Source organism: Anopheles marshallii, chromosome 3, assembly GCF_943734725.1.
Source record: "Anopheles marshallii chromosome 3, idAnoMarsDA_429_01, whole genome shotgun sequence".
In the NCBI taxonomy this organism is placed as follows: Eukaryota; Metazoa; Arthropoda; class Insecta; order Diptera; family Culicidae; genus Anopheles; species Anopheles marshallii.
Window position 1 is genome coordinate 34,207,012 of NC_071327.1, and position 12,084 is coordinate 34,219,095.

Sequence of the window (12,084 nt, forward strand, 5' to 3'; positions counted from 1 at the left end):
AAACAATGTGTGCCCTACACGGCCCGGTTTCCGTTGCCCTTTGGCAAGCGGGGAGCTGCTTGTGTGAAGGATATGAAGAATGGATCCTCCAAAATGGCGTCGCGGAAAGGAATGATTAATCCCTTCCCGACAGCCGTACCTTCAGCAGGCTCAGCATATGGAAGAAAAACGGCGAAGAGGCACTATAAAAACCACAGCTTTCCCCTTTTCGATCGGTGATGGCGCGCTGAACGATCACTTCGAGGCTGTACGGTGCTCAAAGATAGGGCGAAAAACCCTCCCAAGTGATGGGGTGGGAGCGAATAAAAAAAGGGAGGAAGCTTTTAAACACAGGGGGTTGGATAAAAAATGGAGAATTTAAACAATCCACTCAAACCGTGAGAACCGAGCACGATCAAGAATTTCCCGCCAGCCGACTCGGGACACCGAGAAAAATGCGGTCGATTAGGATCGCCTAGCGTTGCGGGTTGTTTCGAGCAGTTTTTTGAAGCTTTCAGTTTTTTTTGGGGAGTTCAGTCGAGCAGACGGCGTCTGGATCGTATGAAAGCAAAATGCAATCGCTAAGGTCAATAGAAAGGGTCATTTGGACTTTTGCGCCTCCACGATACAGCTCGTGGCCAGAATGAAGACATTAACATTATTTTCCCGAAAACCTACGTTAGATAAAGCTGGTACAGCTTCAGCCCCAACTGTTAGCTTCTTATCTGGAGCCCATTCATTATGCAGAGGCACACAAGATAGCCATCGGTAAAAGCGCACACAAGTCTAATGATAATAAAAAACAGAAACACACATTCCGCGAGGTTTCATCCGGAATGGCCCACACAACTAATTTTAATGAAGGCACAATTTGAATAATGCATCGTATACAACAAGAACTCGTCTTTTTCCAAACTTCCAGCAAATGTCCAAAACGCAAAGTTCGTACCTTTACGGCCGTTTTCTTGGTCAAATTTTTCGGACTTAATTGAATTTAAAATGGCCGACCCGTGCCATTGGATTGCAGTGCAATTGCTTTCGTTCGAGTCATTTTTCATTTAACAATGCTTCTTTCGCTCCCTAACACGGTGTGAAATGAAACCAGTTCTTCGGTGGACGGACGCTTCGTTCGCCCCAACCAGGCAACACCAGGCAACAGATCTTCAGATGTCCGCCTTAAAGAGATGGTTTGAGGCAGGGCTTCACTACGAACTGGGTAATCAACAGACCATGAAATGGGCAAAACCTTCTTTTTCCACCCCACTTGTCTTGTGTGCGAGGGTCCATGAAAACGGGGCTGGAAAACGAAATGACAGAAGGCGGAAGGAACGAGCACTCCCCATACCATCCACCCTTTCGCACGGCGTACGGCTGATCGGATAAACGAAGCGGAAACTTTTATTATTTAATAAACATGTAGTTCTTACGCGTATTACGTTATTGTTAAGTGGTTTTAAGCTTGTGTTTATTACTTGATTATGAACGCGAACATGTTCCACCGGTGAACATGGAGTCGCGAAAGGAACATCGTTGTTGTTGTTGTGTATTCTTTCTGGTCTTTGTGTGGAACAAAATGGAGACCCTTTCCTGGACCAAATGATGGAGACTTGTTCAACACCGCACGAACAGCATGACTACATCTTGAGGTTTGTTAATGTGCCGATTTCAACCGAACGCGTATGGGAAAGCCTGAACGAGCTGGCACAACGTCATCTTCACCATGTATAAATAACCCAAGAAAACACTCTCCTCCACAAGAAGAGACACAAATTAACTTCAGTCGTAAATTATTCTCCTTCTGATGCCCGCAATCACCCACTTCAGCTGGTCGGAATGGAACGCGCCAGGAAAAGTGATTTCCAGTGAAAGTAAACCATGCACAATTTGCTTCCCTTTTCCGGGCATTGTGTCCTTACTAGGCATACGGAGGTTAAACTATCACGATCGTTTAGCTACAGCTGGCTGAGTGCTGAGTGCCGTCCTCGTTCCGTTTGCCCTTAACAAGGGCCTTAAGTGGATGGAGTGCGATGTTGCCGAAGTTTTGAAGCTACCGATTTCCGGACGTAATCTTTCACTTTTATCGCGTGTCTGTGAGTGTTGACAAGAATCGGTATCGTGGAATAACGTTTAAATATCCGAGAAAATCTTTAAAAGATGTTGGAAAACACTCATCTTTGTCTAGCTTTTATGAAATTAAGCCATGAAGATGTAATTTTCTTTCTTGGAATGTTCTTGAGAAGATGATTGAAAAACTCGTGAACCTAAAAAAAATGTTTCATTGATTAAGAAGTATTGCACATTCGATCGCCATGTTCTAAAATTACATTTCATTACCTTCTTCCTGCTTAACTCTGGTAACTTTCTTCCTACAGTTCTCTCTGTACGTATGCAAAGATGTACGTATCTTAAATTCCTTCGGAGACGTCTAATCTTACGAACAAATCATTGCCACTGTCGAGTCCCTGAACCCTTCTCATTTTCCCATTTTATTTCGCTATGCCTACCTTAGTGACTTTACAGACATTCACTTCCCAGCAATAAAATAGTCCGCATTCAAACTATTTACTGCTCAACCACAGTCACAAAATAGCCCTCCAGCAAATGGCAACATCTGAACTGAATGCTGCACTCAGCGCGCAACGAATATAACTGTCGAAGGTGCACATCCTTACTCCACGACTAAGCAGCTCCACGAACGAAGGCACCGATTATCCACCGCTTCACAACGAGCCCGTGGAAAATCGAGCATTATCTCGAGCCGGTCGCGTAATAATTGAAAGCGCTCGGCTACTCCGCTGCAGCACGATCACGCAAGCACGAGAGGCATTGTTGTCTATTACAATAGTACACACGGTATGCTGGTGGTACGGCTTCTGATGCACCACGATGTCAAAGCCCTACAGGCACGGACGGTGCAACTGAACTGTACGTGTCCATTAAAGTTTTCCTTCCCATCTCTGCACTGTTTCTTGGTTCTGCAACTCGTCGGCTTATCGATCAGCGAGTCTCGTTCACTTCTAACGATTCGTCGCATTGCTCATCTGATCGACAAATGCTTTGCGCACACCACACCAGACGATCAATAATGCAGTAAATTAGCATTTAATTGAAATTAGCATACCCGTAGCCGAACAGGTGTTGTTGAATTAATCATCCCAACTCTTTACAGCCCCATGGCAGGAACGATGATGATGGTGAGGAAAGGTTGATGAACAGTTCTGCTTTTTGTTTGTGTCATCATTGACAAGGTGCCGAAGAACAGTTGATTGAATTTGTTCCGCTCTCGGTCACCGTCACTGATTGGCATTTTATATGCATTTTATCGGATTATAACATATTAAAGAGGTAAAGTAAAAAATAAAAAGGCATCCCCGATTAATTTGCATGTTTCAGAATGATCGATTAGCAGATGCAAGATCATATTGCTGAAAATCATCAAGATGAACCTTGTTTTTATCTCACCAAAAGTCTTAATACTATGTTTTACAATTTATATTCCAACTGCATCATCCATCAACATTCGACACCAAGGGCATTACGAGGTAATGTTCAATAAATAGGTCCATATGATGCACTCTGTCCCAATATATCCGCATAAAATCACTTTATGAAAAATTGCTCCACTTAAAAGGCGGCAATGCACGCGCACGTCCGCTATCTAGGTCTATAAATTTACCAGTTCCGTGGCAGTGGGCCAAACATTTTCCTGTACATTGGCAATTGGTAGGCCCAACGCATCCAGATGCGCACCAGAAATGCATTTGTGTCAGGTCGGGGTTGATTTATCTTTCTAGGCTAACCGCAAGACTACTTAAGACAGTACAACGGAAACGAGAAAGATCCGATCTAAAATTAGCAATCTTTGCTTCCGGACGCTTCCAGAAGTGGCTGATTCGTGTAGATGTGATTTTGTGCTAGAAAATGATTTAAATATAAATTCCGGTAGCTTCGGAAAGATGTAAGCAAGCTCATGCTGTGTGTCTAGCTTCTGTCGGTTGTTTTGCTGCGTGGTGTGCAGTTCACGGCCACACACACGGTATGTGACATCAGTTCTCCAGGAAGGATATTATCTCCCACCATGCCATGGGCAGGTAGCATCACCTTGTATTGTGTCGGGAAATAGGTTCCGCCTGTGGGAAGCAACACCCTCTGCGAGGATAGGAAAGGTTTTGGCACTGTTAGCAGAGATCTTGAAGCTGATCGATTAGCTTACACCAGTCAGGGCATCGTAACTACCACCGGTGATTTCTGAGATTTCGTCCGCAACGTGCTACCGTGAGTTCGAGAGCTAAACAACAACGACACAGGCGGGCCAAAAGGGCAAAAAGCATCTTTCTGTGCTGAGCCTTCCAACAGCGCGACCCCACACCATTTGCCATCCGAGCCCGGAACCATCAGACCTGTCTGACCTCCTCCAGGGAAAGGATCAGTTGCAATTATGTCAGTATTAACGCTGATTGAAACATCCTTAACATGCAGCGCGCCCTTCAGATCAGGTGGTCGTCAATCAACCGACATAAGTCGATCGTAATGAGTTTATCCCGCAAAAAAAAATCCAACAATCATTAACCGGTATTACATCGCACGGGATGCACGAAAGAGCGAACCGTCAACCGTTCACACCTTGGTGGTCCTCCGACTCTTGAAGGATCGCAAAACCGATCGCACCGAACATAATTAATATTATTTCATCTCTGTTTCTCAAACCTCTCTGGTGGTGGTTTTTCACTCCCTCTCTCTTACTCTCTTTCCTTCGTTTCGTTTCCGACTTACATTCCTTTGATCTTTGATCTTTCTCAAACATTTTACACAACTTTTTGACAGCCGGTGTTCCCGTTCGGCATTCCTTCAGCAAACGTTTGCTTACGCTGATGCTGGGGCTGGTTTTATTGCACTTTTTTGTCTTGTTCCTTGGGTTTTTTTTTTCTTTTTCTCTTTTCCCGACACACTCCAGTTTGTCTATTGCTCAATCGATTGTAGGCCAAAAGGAGAGTTTTCCTCTCCTTCGCCTTTTTTCCCCGATTCTGTCCCTGGATGTAACGAGTGCAGCGAGCGTGTGTGATTTATGTTCGTGTCGGCGATCGACAACATCATCATCGCCGGTGTGCAGCAGCTTGCTTACGGGTCAAAAGGCTACTGCGGTGGTATCGTTCATCTTTATCAGCCGGATCGGGTTGGCGGATGCTTTTGAGATCCCGAGCCCGAGGTGCTGCCGGTCTTAAGCACTGAACAGAACGTATGGGAAAGATCCGAAGATGCCACACATGCCGTCATCACACTGACATCGTATTGCGCAGCGGGTGATGCATGTACGATCCTTCATCATTGACCGCAAAGGATCAAACCGTGGAGTGGATTCTGGGAAGATGTTAAGTGTGATAATTAGATCAAATTCAGAAGAGCCGCTCAGATAAAGTGTTTACCGCAAGCCAGAAGCAGGATTTTTTTTAGATTACTGTTACTAACAATTATTAAAAGTTATCAAAGTATCAAGTTTATTATAAAAAAATAAAAAACTTTAATCAATCTACTTGTGAATAAAAATTCTGAAACATTTCAAAAATATCCAAACTACCACAGTGAGGGCAGCTTTGCATAATCCATTGAACAATCCACATGATTAGCATGTTGACGACCTTCAGAAGGTTTAAGTCAAAGCAAAACCACCCACGGACTAAATTCCACACCCGTTAAACCAACCATCATCATTGAACTACTAGATGAAAGTCTGGTCATCTAAATCAGTGTGCTGAATTTATACATAAATGATTCACCACGTACGGCATTGTTACGGTTGATGAGATGAATTTCAATCCTTTCGCTGATTAAAATTTGAATATCTTGGCAACCGCCACCGATCGTCATCATTTAGCAAAGGAATAGCTAAAATGAACCAACATCAACGCCAAAAAACGAAATCGCTCAATTTCTTCGCTATTTATTGAGCTCAAAACATTCCACAATGCCTTCTATCGCAAAACAATACCCACACACGCGGCTACAGGCGGAATGAATCGGGAATGAATGTTAAAAGCATGGCTAATTGATACTTCACACTCGAATTAAAAGTGATCGCGAACGAGGTCCTTCGACCTGGGGCGGATTCGGTTGCGCGGAATGACTCAATACGCTTTTTTGACTGGTGTGGGATAGCCAAATAGGGATGATGGCTTCTTTCCGAAAACCGGACCATTTTCCTGCCGGCGGTAACAGTATACGACCTTCATGGTAGTCGGGAAAGGATGAATCGACACGTCCTAAGATGGGAGCGAGAGTAAGCGCAAGCGCCATAGCCACAACAAATCCCAGGTACGAAACAAAACCAGAAAAATCCTAATTATACTTTAAATGTTTCTAGAAGGGGCGTCAAAATTCCTTTCCAGGGAATAACACATCAAGTATCACGGTGAGCGGCCACAGACTTGACGGGAGAGCGAATTGTAATCGTTCCGCTGAGGGATTAGAAAACACCGTCCGACAGGGTGACGAACGCGGTGATGAAGATCGCACCCCCGGCCATCCAAAAGCCATCACCATACCGGAAAGATTTAATTACTATGCCTAAGCGCAGGCGACGAACCTTTCTGTTTAAAAAGGTCTCGCAGTAAAACGTAACATCACGTGTGGGTGCTTTGAAATGGTTTAGAAACACACACACAAGCGTTATTTGTTGGCCGAAAGTACTGAACCCGAAAGAGGTTTAAGGCGAGAACAACACAAACACACACACACACACAAATGTGCGAGTTTATTTACATGGGAGCTTCTGGGAGTTCGATCGATTTACTAATGATGCGTTCGTTTCTAGGGATCGGTTGATCTTCCCGACACCAAGGACCACACAGACGCTCGGTGCACAGAATGGTTTCCTGCGATGCCTTCCAACCGGTGGTCAACTCCCTTTTTGCTAATAACTTGATTAAGTAATTAATCTTTTCCTCACCTTACCGGTCCGTTCCCGTACGATCCGGGATGCGGGAACGTTTGCCTGTTTGCTCTCCATATGACGCCATTGACCACCAACACGATCGGTTCCTACTGTTGCTTCACAGTAGTCCCGTGGATGAGCAATTAGTAGGTGGCCTTACTTTCTAGTCCGTCACACACATAAAGGCCCCAGCATTTGTATCTAATTTATTGCCCATCTTAAAACCGAAGTCATCATTATCGCCATGACTGGATGTGACGTTTGTGGGTTTGTTGTTCGTTTGGATTAAAAATTGGAAAATTTACTCACCCCTTTAGAGCTGGTCACCAATTCTACTCTTCTAAGCGATTGTAGCGATTGAAAAGGAAAATGTTGAACGAACGAAAGGAAGAAAAAAAACTACTCAAATCTTCCTAATGAAAACGATCATTCTCGGCTTCGGCGGTAAGGTAGTATCGGTGGAGGCACAGTGTATTATTAAAACGATCCTGCGCGAACAACACAGCAAAAAACGGCATCATTTCAAACCGCGGTGATGGAGCAAGTTTAGCTCTTTTTTTGTCTCATGCCCTCACCTTCGCGGCTCGGGGTTGGAATGTAACGAAACAGTAAAATATTTAATAACGCCGAAATATCGCCACGGAAGCGTGACAAATTCAAATTAAATTAAAGAAGTTGTTTGATGAGCGAAGAAACAGCTCTTTCGGAAACTGTTTCTGCCGGACTGCACGAGCAACTGGACGAAAAGAAACATACATGACTAAGCAGCCAGGTGGTGGATGGAAAGGAGACAGCGCGCGTATCAACATCACTTTAACAAACTTGTTTGATCATGCTCATGTTGTTAGTTTTGACTGAAGTTTTCTTTTTTTTTGTTGTTAATTTAGTTTCAACAGTCCACAAAACCGCTGACCGAGGCTAAAGACGCTGTTTTATTGCCATTAATCGCGAATGGTCATTAAGACGACCAGACTAATAATGTGGAACTGAGTTTTTTTTTTTGATCGCGTGCATTCGTGTCTGTGTAGGTTTATTTTGATGTAATTTGCTATGGTTAGAGATTGGAATGAATGGAATGGAATTCCATTTGCTTTGTGGTTTAGAAAGAATTGCGATGAGTCAACATTAGCTGAGATGATGGAGAACAAACTTTTAAATTAAATTTTCTACAGCCTTCAGAACTTATTCGATAGCAAATGTTGTTGCAATGTTGCAGCAGAACTCGAGCATCTCGTCTAAAACGGTGTGTTACTCAATCCCTGATAGATCATTACAATTCAGTTTCTCTCATTTAGTGCTGAAAATCGCAACTGGATTTTTTGTGCACGGATTACAACATTATACGACGTGCAACTGCGGCGGTGTACGAAGCAAGTGGGAGCATTAGAGTATTGCTACCTTGATATGATCGTAAATTCGGACAACGTATTGTTATGAGGCATCTTGCCTACAATGCACTTCTTGAATTCCTACGATTTAGAATACTTCTTCAAGATACCTCCGGTACTTTTATAAGGCTATAAGTTGTTTAAGGCTATAATGTTTAAAGAGCATGCTAAAGATGCAAGACTCTTACCCTTTGACAAAGGTTCCCGTCGGTGACCCAACTTTCTCATAAGGCATACATGAGCACAAAGTGCTCGTTTAATGGATCAAATTGCGCTCAAGCTGTTGGGGATTTGATATTGTCCAGGGTTAAGGAAAACCTTCCTGAATCGAAACTTGTGGATAAGGATAGGCTGACCTGACTATGTCAGCACGTCGTGCTCAACTATGAGCAGGCCAAGAAGAAGAACCATGTGCCATCTTCGTTCATGTAACTCAAACCTGGATCATGGGATCTCGAACCTACATATACTTTATTTTCTTTCTATCCCCAACTTGCTACTGATGGTTGTCGTGCAATAATTTTCTTTCGCAGTCGGAGAGAAACGTCAGAAACAGACACTCTTTTGTTTGAAAATGACCATACACTTACTGCATCATGTACTCTATCATGACGCATTACATTTCCGAAAGGTTTTCCAAACCCGTGAGTCCACTTGCTGACCAGCATGATAACCAAACGAGTTGGTTAACGAACGTATCGAAACACCAATCGAGTCGTGTAAATGTAAGATAAACTTGATTTTTTCTGCTTCTCTTCATTCACTACTCACTTCCACCCAGTACACTACGCACCGAGCAAACGTGAATGAGAGTGGATCGATTACGGATAATTTCATTTTATTGATTCTAATGGCAGTTATTAATGGCGATTAAGATTCAATTCCGATTAAATTACAGGTTGCTGTTGGTGTGCGGGAAGTGAGTTTTCTTTTCGACTGCGGGTGCTTTAGCAATGTTTGAAGTTAGTCGCTTGACCTACCGAGTGGGTGGGCTTAAGGCCGGTTTTTTTACACCCAAGGCCAGATTGTACGTAGCGTTGTATTTTATGGGATGTTTGTTTTGCGAAAACCTGTCTGTAATCCATTACATCCTGTGAGGAAGGGAGCGTTAAGATAGAAACTAAAATAAGATAACAAAAAAGATTTATATTTGTTCAATAATACTTCAACATTTTCCCTAGCAATGGCGCTCTTAAAACCGGAAATGTCTTTCCCTTTTTGCCCAATATTCGTAACCCTCGGCCCAATGGCTCACATGAAACCGCTTTGCAAAGTGAACGCTTAAAAACGCTTTCCTAAGGCGCACTTTACACTATCGCTTCTGCTACCCTTTCATTTTGGATAATCATCGGAAACGCTTCCCAACGTTTTTCCTTCCACCCCACGTACACGTACAACACTGTCCGATCTTATCAAAGATCACCATCTCTTCCTTCATTGCAGCCCTTAATCATTCAGGTCCGCACACGGAAGACAACAAGGAATCTTGAATCCCGTCAGATTAAGCTGCCAATAATTGAATTAAACTCTTCCCACGGCTTCCCACGGAAGTGCTGGTGCTATCGCCCCTGCATCGATACGCTTCGTGTTCTTACCTACCGGCGTTTTATATCCCGCACCCCCGGCCGCATAAAAGCCGGCACACGTGGAAAGACCAAACGCAACCGGTACGATCAGCGCACCAGAGTCCTAAATACCGATAGAATGTTAATTAATAGCGCTGTGTATATAATTACGACTAACCAACAACACAAACAGCAGTAAAATCTTTCGCTTTCCACTAATTACTTAACATCTCATCCATCTCACCATTCCCGACCATCCGATCGCGATCCATTTGCAATCCAATGGTGTTTCCCCTGCAGCAATATCAACAGGGACTTTACAAAAAGGATCAAGCCGGGAATGGTCGACCTGAAAGCGGAAGACAGCCACGAAAAGCAATCGAACTGCCTCCGCGTCCACCGTTTGCTTTCAGCTCGGGATAATTTTCCTATTCCTTTCCGAACGTGATTCCCCGGCACAAGTGGCTTCTGACGCGCATAGAGCAGTTGTTTAGGGGCATGTGTTCCTTTAAGCGTGCTCCGCTCGGTCGGTACGTCGGAATGTATTAGGCTAATCGCCTCTCGAGACTTAACAGCCTATTAATAAAGAAAAAAATTAAGTTATTTTCCGGCATGTTTCCATTGCACTAGTGATCGCGTCCCGCGGTAGAATTCTTTCTACACCAAGCGAAGAAATGGACACTCTTTGTGCGAGTGTCTTCATTTGTCCTTCTTCGTTTGGTGTGGCAACTACGGGCCAAAATGTTTCCTAACGTCAGCATTTCGCCTGAAAGGTCAGCTATCAATGAACAAAGAAAAGAAACAGAGACACAAGCAATGGGAAAAGGATCTTTAAGAGCACCGCGCATCGCTAGATCCGGAAGATCGACCCAAGACTAGTTCTCAATGCTTCTACGGTGATCCTTCTGCGGTGCAGACAAACAGGAACGCCACACCGTGCCCGTAGCTCCCGAAACTGGAAGAAATAATACAATAAAAAACAACTGTATTGAATTGTTTTTCGCTCCCTTTTTCTGATCTATTCTTCTTCTATTGTTTTCTGCCGATCCCACCATCGATCGCTAGGTGTTTTTTTTATTTTTTACGACACGGTTGCAGCGTCGTGGTGGTTCCAACAACTTTATCACCTTGCTGCAACGACTGCCCGGAGCATCAGCCTGGAGATAGGGAATACCGAGACAACTGACAGCGCCGATCAAACATCGATTCTGGAGCGCCTTTGCAGCCGGCTTTCGACATGGTAGCCCGTCGGCAACATCTAACAGGTTTGGAAATTAAATAATAACCTGAAACAAGCGGTCGCTTACCTCCGGTGAGTTTATTTTCTTAAAAAAAAAGAATGATTTTTACTTACAATCCAGCGGGAGTTACTTTTCATAAAACCAAAAGGATTTTTTTATTGAGTTCTGAAATGCGATTCATCGCTTGGAGATGGTTCAAATTAAGCAAAAACTTCAATCAACGCTCCCGAATCGTCTCTTCGAATAATACATAAATTTCACTAAACAGTACAATTCGAGTAAAATTAGAACATTAATTCGTCACAGACATGAATCGAAATGGATCTAACAGCTGTGTCTGTGAAGAATGTCCTCTTCCTGCAAGCTGACCGGCCACCTCTCGAATGCGTGCGGTCAAGTGGCGCTAGACTGACCCTCGATTCCGCAAGCGAAGCGTTACTAAAAACAACCGACTGCAACCCAAACGCACTTAAGCGCTGTTAAATATAGGCGTAGAAAATTTTTGATTTACACTACACCGGGCCTGCAACATGGACTGCATTGCTTTAGCCTGTTAGGGTATGGTGAATCAGTGTCTTTCACTGTGTCAGTTGCAACAGCTGCTCATGGTTGAAGTGTAATGTCTTCTCTTCCTTCTAAAATTGGGTCAAACTCGAGGGGTTTTGGTCCTTGTATGAAGACTTACAGTTAAATTTCCGTTGACGATATTGTTCGATGATAAGAAGATCCAAGACTGCATCAACTGGCCTAACAGACACCTGGCGCTCTTTGAACCTGGGCCTCTTGCGATTGGCTGCGACTTCAGTGAAAAATTACGAAAAAGTTAGCGGCCAACCGGAACGAACCTCCGGTACCGTAATGACTTCATTACGATGCTGAGCACACGACCTTGGCTCACCTTGCACACTTTGTGGTTCGATGGATTTATTAGCCTCCGGGATAATGGCAATCATTACCGCATGCCAACACCGGTGCATCAGGGG